The 9,026-nt window shown below is 47.0% G+C and overlaps 1 pseudogene; it reads right to left on the bottom strand.

Annotated features, from left to right (window-relative positions):
- Positions 1 to 7,470: 7,470 nt before the first annotated feature.
- Positions 7,471 to 7,588, bottom strand: LOC126089847 (5S ribosomal RNA; annotated as a pseudogene).
- Positions 7,589 to 9,026: the final 1,438 nt, after the last annotated feature.

Here is a 9,026-nt window from a genome sequence, read left to right as displayed (position 1 = left end):
GTAACAGTATGTGAACTGTGTAGCTAGTTATCCATGGGTGAAGGCAGTGAGACGCTAATTATTGAAAACCTTGGCTACTCCACGGTTCGTGCACGTTAATGTAGACAGCTTAGAATAAAGAGGCAAGGGGGAAATTGTATCAAACCTTTGAGCGCTTTATTGTGGAGGAGGAGTAGTTTTTGGTGAAAATTATGACTGTAGATGAGACTTGGGTTCAGGTTTTTGAACCCCAGTCCAAGAGGCAGGCCGGCCAGAGTGGCCGCGCGGTTAAAGGCGCTACAGTCTGGAACCGCACGACCGCTACGGTCGCAGGTTCGAATCCTGCCTCGGGCATGGATGTTTGTGATGTCCTTAGGTTAGTGAGGTTTAAGTAGTTCTAAGTTCTAGGGGACTTATGACCACAGCAGTTGAGTCCCATAGTCCTCAGAGCCATTTGAACCATTTTTGATCCAAGAGGCAGACAATGGAATAGGACCCAACAATATCGCTAACAAGGAAGAAACTGTGTCTTCTGTTGGGAAGGTTATGGCTGCAAACTTTTGGCATGCAGATGGCGTGATTATGGCTAAATTTTCGGAGACTGGATGCGCAGTAAACTCCAACCAATACGTGAAAACACTAAAGAAATTGAAAGCATGTCTTCAGCGAGTTCGCTCATCAAAAGTTACGGTTGATGTTCCTCCACTGCACAACAATGGAAGACTGTACACCAGTCCCTTCACCACTGGAGAAACTGCAAAAACTGACCTGGAAGTCTTGCTCCATCCACCAGACATCCCTGACTTTGCGTGATCAGATTTCCATCCGTGCTGTTCACTCAAAGAAATTCGTCAGGTGTATCACTTTTAATAATGGAGCCCGTGAAGTCATTGGTTGAGGAAGCAGACCCATGATTTTTAAAACAGATAAAGAGAAGCAGAGGCCTCTGCTCGCTATAACAATGGTGGCTAAATAGGTAGGTAGATAGTTAGGTACAGAGAGAGAGAGAGAGAGAGAGAGAGAGTGGGAGAGAGAGGCACTTTCCCCAACACTCCTACCGAGCCATTAGGGCAACCCAAGCGCGCAGCGTGTACAGCCGGCCGACATCAAGTTATGCAACTCTGTGAGAGGAAATTTTGATACTGTTCAAATTATGTAATTTGTAGTGGAATGGTGTAGAAGTAATGGTTACTGAGATTGAGCATCATCAGACAAATTCACCTGGCAGGGTTTAAAGTTACAGAGTTGTAATTCTGGTAACGTGTGTAGTTCGATGTAAAAATGTTCCCTAAAATTGGCTTCAATGATTTTCGAATTTGTAAAGGAAATGTAAATTCTGAACTAAAAATCAGAAAAACAAAGTAGATAGTCCACTGCAGAGTGTACACACATTCAGCACTGTATTATGCACAAAAAATTATTACGATGTACCAAATTTCAGAAAAACTTAAGTCATTTAACAAGGATACAGCAATGACAGAATGGACAGCTCAGACGGTAAAGACAACTTAAAGTTCATCCGCTCAAAGGCTTTTGTCAGTAGTGTGTGTCGCCGCCGGACACTAAGTCAGTGCCGAGATTAGCGATGTAGTGCGCTGCGCCTTTAGCCAGACACCAGAAACACGACACTCGGGTGGCTGCGTACGGACATTCTGTCATTGTTGGTTGGTTGATTTGGTGGAGGGGGCTAAACAACGAGGTCATCGGTCCTATCGGATTAGGGAAGGAAATCGGCCATGCCATTTCGAAGGAACCATTTCGGGATCTGCCTGGAGCGATTTACGGAAATCACGGATAACCTAAATCAGGATTTCCGGACCCGGGATTGAACCGACGTCCTCCCAAATGCGAGTCCAGTGTGCTAACCACGGCGCCAGCTCGCTCGCTGATATTCTTTGAGTGATAGCGAGGAACCAGAATAGCAGTTTTATAGAACTGCACGAAACTGAAATTTGGCATGAACTGCAGACAATTATACGGAATTTTAGTTTCGGTCTTGCATGGTTTGTGCGTCGCCCCTGTTCTAAATCCGTGTGGGGAGTAGAGTACGCTACCACTTCTTGAGATAGTGAACCTATAATTTTTCGTCATTAATTCATCATTCTCTTCCGAGTATTGAATAGGAATCTATTTTTGAGCCACGAGAAGCTATAATGAGACGTATGGACTGTGAGTAATAGATTTAGGACTAATTTTTTGTCTTTCATTTAAGTAATTTACAGGTCCCTGTGGCCTCGTTGAACTTCCCTTTAACGAACTGATGCAACAGTGAGAATTGAAATCGGCCGTCCCACACACAGGTATACAGGTTCTTGTTTCAACTTGGAAAAAACTGTGTATAAAGATGGTGATTATAATGAAAATTGACGAATTAATCTTGAATGTTGTGGGTATTGTCCCATGCAGATAGCTTACTTTTATTACAAAATAAAAATATAAAACAACAGGATGCATTTCTGTAAGGTGACGTAATATAGACTCCTGTACTGTTGGAAGCATACGGATAAACCCAAGTAACACGTTTTTAAATCGATCAGACATAATGTATCAGGACTGCGAGCGTTTCACATGCCATCGTCTTCCCCCGGTATGTTACTCGGACGCGGAGTTCTCGTACTAAAACAGTATCTTGAAATTGCCCTTACTACAATTGATTTTGAGTTACTATTGAGATCATTCGACCTCAAACCGGTTTTGTCTGGAAGGTCCGTACGTAGTTCTTCATGCTAAATGCTTTCTACGGCAATCTTTTCCGGATGATAAAATAGTGGGTGAGAACTGAAGATAATATTCTTTGTCTTCCATGAGGCTTCACTTACATCGCCTCTGTAAGAACGTTGTGTATGACTCCCTAACGTATCCTCAACTGTACTGCGTTGTTAGAGTGTGAATACAATCATACATGCAAGGGGGGGGCGGGAGATGTAAGACACACATTAGGTGAGCTTCTGGCAGCATCATTTCTTACCTTGAAACGTCTTCATGTCTGCATGCTTCCCAGAGTGTTTGCAAAGTCCTTAGCAGTCTGACCACAGAAACATTTGGTGAGACTGGTGGCTGCCAGGACTCGAGCATAGACGCTGCCCAGTCACATTAATGTGATAACCTGTCAAAAACCTTGTTAACCACTTACTGCCGCGCAGACCAACGCTAAACGTGCAGCAGGAGAGTCAGTGAGGTTCTGGAAGGTACGGACAAGGATGTGGATCCACGCCCACACCAGCGCCGTGTCCGGCTGCGCTACGTTTCTCGGTTGAAGATCCATGGCGCGGTCAGCCCGATCGAGATGGTACCACAGATTCTCGATTGGGTTTAAATCCGGGTAGTGCCTCGGCTATTGCCGGCCGCGGTGGCCGAGCGGTTCTAGGCGCCTCAGTCGGGAACCACGCGGCTGCTACAGTCGCAGGTTCGAATCCTGCCTCGGGCATGGATGTGTGTGATGTCCTTAGGTTAGTTGGGTGTAAGTAGGGGACTGATGACCTCAGATGTTAAGTGCTCAGAGCCATTTGAACCATTTTGAACCTTGGCCAGGGGAGTACGGCAAACTCATCCTAATGCTCTACGAATCACATATGTACACATCAACATGTGAACATGTTTTTTGCTCGAGTATCATGTCGTTTTTGGAAACTCAGAATCTACTATGTAGGAATCAACATGGATTCCAGAAACAGCGATCGTGTGAGACCCAACTCGCTCTATTTGTTTATGAGACCCAGAAAATATTAGATACAGGCTCCCAGGTAGATGCTATTTTTCTTGACTTCCGGAAGGCGTTCGATACAGTTCCGCACTGTCGCCTGATAAACAAAGTAAGAGCCTACGGAATATCAGACCAGCTGTGTGGCTGGATTGAAGAGTTTTTAGCAAACAGAACACAGCATGTTGTTATCAACGGAGAGACGTCTACAGACGTTAAAGTAACCTCTGGCGTGCCACAGGGGAGTGTTATGGGACCATTGCTTTTCACAATATATATAAATGACCTAGTAGATAGTGTCGGAAGTTCCATGCGGCGTTTCGCGGATGATGCTGTAGTATACAGAGAAGTTGCAGCATTAGAAAATTGTAGCGAAATGCAGGAAGATCTGCAGCGGATAGGCACTGGGAGCAGGGAGTGGCAACTGACCCTTAACATAGACAAATGTAATGTATTGCGAATACATAGAAAGAAGGATCCTTTATTGTATGATTATATGATAGCGGAACAAACACTGGTAGCAGTTACTTCTGTAAAATATCTGGGAGTATGCGTGCGGAACGATTTGAAGTGGAATGATCATATAAAATTAATTGTTGGTAAGGCGGGTACCAGGTTGAGATTCATTGGGAGAGTCCTTAGAAAATGTAGTCCATCAACAAATGAGGTGGCTTACAAAACACTCGTTCGACCTATACTTGAGTATTGCTCATGAGTGTGGGATCCGTACCAGATCGCGTTGACGGAGGAGATAGAGAAGATCCAAAGAAGAGCGGCGCGTTTCGTCACAGGGTTATTTGGTAACCGTGATAGCGTTACGGAGATGTTTAACAAACTCAAGTGGCAGACTCTGCAAGAGAGGCGCTCTGCATCGCGGTGTAGCTTGCTCGCCAGGTTTCGAGAGGGTGCGTTTCTGGATGAGGTATCGAATATATTGCTTCCCTCTACTTATACATCCCGAGGAGATCACGAATGTAAAATTAGAGAGACTAGAGCGCGCACAGAGGCTTTCAGACAGTCGTTCTTCCCGCGAACCATACGCGACTGGAACAGGAAAGGGAGGTAATGACAGTGGCACGTAAAGTGCCCTCCGCCACACACCGTTGGGTGGCTTGCGGAGTATAAATGTAGATGTAGATGTAAACTGTTTCACACGTTGTATTGTCCTGCTGGTAGATGCCATCGTGCCGAAGAAAAACAAACCACATGTAGTGGCGGACTTGGTCAGATGCTTACTTGGTTTTATCCACTGTGCTTTCCAGAATGACGATGCCACCTAGGGAATGCCATGCAAACATTCTCAAAATGATAACTCTTGCAGGGTGTTTGGTTTCAGACTTTCATACTGTAGACGCCAATGTCCATCTGCTAGATGGAGCGCAAAACGTGATTCTTGTGAAAAGACCACCTGTCACCTCTCAGTACTGGCGTGCAAATTCCAGCCTTCGTCGCCAATGAACAGCAGTCAGCATGGGTGAATGAACCAGTCGTCTGGTGGGGAGGCTCGTTCGCAGCAAAGTTCGCTGACAGTCGTTGAGGAGACACTGTTGGTTGCCCCTTGGTTTATCTGGCCTCTCGTTTGCTCAGTAATTGCACGTCTACACTCCTGGAAATTGAAATAAGAACACCGTGAATTCATTGTCCCAGGAAGGGGAAACTATATTGACACATTCCTGGGGTCAGATACATCACATGATCACACTGACAGAACCACAGGCACATAGACACAGGCAACAGAGCATGCACAATGTCGGCACTAGTACAGTGTATATCCACCTTTCGCAGCAATGCAGGCTGCTATTCTCGCATGGAGACGATCGTAGAGATGCTGGATGTAGTCCTGTGGAACGGCTTGCCATGCCATTTCCACCTGGCGCCTCAGTTGGACCAGCGTTCGTGCTGGACGCGCAGACCGCGTGAGACGACGCTTCATCCAGTCCCAAACATGCTCAATGGGGGACAGATCCGGAGATCTTGCTGGCCAGGGTAGTTGACTTACACCTCCTAGAGCACGGGATACATGCGGACGTGCATTGTCCTGTTGGAACAGCAAGTTCCCTTGCCGGTCTAGGAATGGTAGAACGATGGGTTCGATGACAGTTTGGATGTACCGTGCACTATTCAGTGTCCCCTAACGATCACCAGTTGTGTACGGCCAGTGTAGGAGATCGCTCCCCACACCATGATGCCGGGTGCTGGCCCTGTGTGCCTCGGTCGTATGCAGTCCTGATTGTGGCGCTCACCTGCACGGCGCCAAACACGCATACGACCATCATTGGCACCAAGGCAGAAGCGACTCTCATCGCTGAAGACGACACGTCTCCATTCGTCCCTCCATTCACGCCTGTCGCGACACCACTGGAGGCGGGCTGCACGATGTTGGGGCGTGAGCGGAAGACGGCCTAACGGTGTGCGGGACCGTAGCCCAGCTTCATGGAGATGGTTGCGAATGGTCCTCGCCGATACCCCAGGAGCAACAGTGTCCCTAATTTGCTGGGAAGTGGCGGTGCGGTCCCCTACGGCACTGCGTAGGATCCTACGGTCTTGGCGTGCATCCGTGCGTCGCTGCGGTCCGGTCCCAGGTCGACGGGCACGTGCACCTTCCGCCGACCACTGGCGACAACATCGATGTACTGTGGAGACCTCACGCCCCACGTGTTGAGCAATTCGGCGGTACGTCCACCCGGCCTCCCGCATGCCCACTATACGCCCTCGCTCAAAGTCCGTCAACTGCACATACGGTTCACGTTCACGCTGTCGCGGCATGCTACCAGTGTTAAAGACTGCGATGGAGCTCCGTATGCCACGGCAAACTGGCTGACACTGACGGCGGCGGTGCACAAATGCTGCGCAGCTAGCGCCATTCGACGGCCAACACCGCGGTTCCTGGTGTGTCCGCTGTGCCGTGCGTGTGATCATTGCTTGTACAGCCCTCTCGCAGCGTCCGGAGCAAGTATGGTGGGTCTGACACACCGGTGTCAATGTGTTCTTTTTTGCATTTCCAGGAGTGTATTTGCATATCTCCTCAGCCGTTGTTAACCCCTGTCATCTACGACCCGTGGTATACCAAGTATACCACAGATGCCTCGGTGCCATTTTGAATACAGCCATTTTGCTGTGCTCAGTAAACTTTAACGACATCGTAATACGAACAGTTTACAGACTCAGCCGCTTCAGAGATGTTACCACTCTTGGCCCGAAAGCCAATGACGATGCCCTTTTGGAAGTCATAAAAATCGCTCCGTTTCCGCAATACGAAAACGACTCACACGAATACGATTTATACATAGTGTTCAGTTTAATTGAAGACATTCAAATGTCTAAAAAACGACACATCGGATAAAAAAAAATTATAGTTAAATTTCTTAGTCTCAGAAAAGAACATCCTATGATACCAAATTCTACGTCCCACAACACCCTATGTGTGGTGGTAGGGAGGGTTGGGGGGGGGCAGCTTTGAAATGTTAAATGGGAACCACCATTTCTATTGCATATTAGAATCCTGCGGAAAAAATACGTTAGTTTTATCTCAAACATTTTTTCCGTTACTCAACAGATATTTCCGTAATTGGAAAAATGACTCCCCCTTCAGAACAGATCATTAAGGTCTAATGGTATCGACCAGTCGCCGTGTCATCCTCAACCCATAGGCGTCACTGGATGCAGATATGGAGGGGAATGTGGTCAGCACACCGCTCTCCCTACCGCATATCAGTTTCCGAGACCAGAGCCGCTAGTTCTCAGTCAAGTAGCTCCTCAGTTTGTCTCACAAGGGCTGAGTGCACCTCGTTGGCCAACAGCGCTCGGTAGACTGGATGGTCACCCATCCAAGTGCTAGCCCAGCCCGACAGCGCTTAACTTCGGTGACCTGACGGGGACCAGTGTTATCATTGCGGCAGGGCCATTGGTTAATTGGAAAAATGAATCTGGGTAAAAAATGTTATGTTTCAAAATTTTATCCAATAACACTTGAATTAATACCCCCACTTCCACGGTGCGAAAGTATAACACGCAGTTATTCCATAAGTTTTAATGGGACTGCACTGCCTGTAGTGGTAAGTCGATTCGCGACACGGTCACAGTGGTGCGTCGGGCAGTCCAGTTTTCGTTTTGACGGAGGAATACAACGTTGAGACTGGAGTTTCTCATTACAAGTTATGCAATAATTGCCTGTCCTACCTTCGAAGCGTGAAGGTGAGCGGTTTAATTCAAGTGTCATTGAAGAGGATTTTGAAGCATGCGATTTTCTACCCATTTTGATTTTTCCGATTACAATTTCAGATAACACTGTTGTATTTTTGTCCTTAGACTCCGAATCATCAATAAAAAGGGGGGATCGAGTTTAGGATCTCCGAGTTGTGTCCCCCTCCAGACACGGTGTCGGGTGGACAGTCGAGTTAACAAACACTTGTCATACATAAACCGTTTGGATCTGAGGTGTAGTTCTCGAGATATACCAATGCCTTCAGATAAATTGAACACCGTATATACTCCCCACAGCTGGTGCTAACACCTGCCATCTGCGAGTGGTTATCGCCGTTGTCGTCGAACATAGCCGGTGGTCACATTAATGTGACTGGAACGTGTATCTTTTCTCCTTTATGCGGGAGGTTTTGGGCAGCGAAAGAGCGAAACAATCTGTATAGAAGAGTCCTGTTCAGAGTAATCAGAGACAGGCAACATTTCCGTATACAAGGAAAGCAAACAGGTTGCAGGTTGATAAAAGAGTTCTACGTTGACATGCTTGCCGCTATTCATACACTGATGAGACGTAACATCAAGGCCATGAAACTTCAGCATCCGACTGTGATCTAGATTCCCCGCCTATCCCGAGTATTTATAAGGTGTACACGACAGAGATACTTAAGGCTACATACGCTGAAGAGCAAAGAAACTTGTATAGGTATGCGTACTCAAATACAGGGATCTGTAAACCGGCAGAATACGGTGCTGCGGTCTTCAACGCCTATATAAGACAAGAGCAGCGCATTTGTTAGATCGGTTGCTGCTACTACGAGGGCAGTTCAATAAGTAATGCAACACATTTTTTTTCTCGGCCAATTTTGGTTGAAAAAACCGGAAATTTCTTGTGGAATATTTTCAAACATTCCCGCTTCTTCTCGTTTAGTTTCATTGACTTCCGACAGGTTGCAGCGCTGTACGGAGCTGTTAAAATGGCGTCTGTAACGGATGTGCGTTGCAAACAACGGGCAGTGATCGAGTTTCTTTTGGCGGAAAACCAGGGCATCTCAGATATTCATAGGCGCTTGCAGAATGTCTACGGTGATCTGGCAGTGGACAAAAGCATGGTGAGTCGTTGGGCAAAGCGTGTGTCATCATCGCTGCA

Source organism: Schistocerca cancellata, chromosome 6 (assembly GCF_023864275.1).
Source record: "Schistocerca cancellata isolate TAMUIC-IGC-003103 chromosome 6, iqSchCanc2.1, whole genome shotgun sequence".
NCBI lineage: Eukaryota > Metazoa > Arthropoda > Insecta > Orthoptera > Acrididae > Schistocerca > Schistocerca cancellata.
The sequence above is the reverse complement of the archived record's forward strand: the minus strand, read 5'-3'. Positions and strand labels throughout refer to the sequence as shown.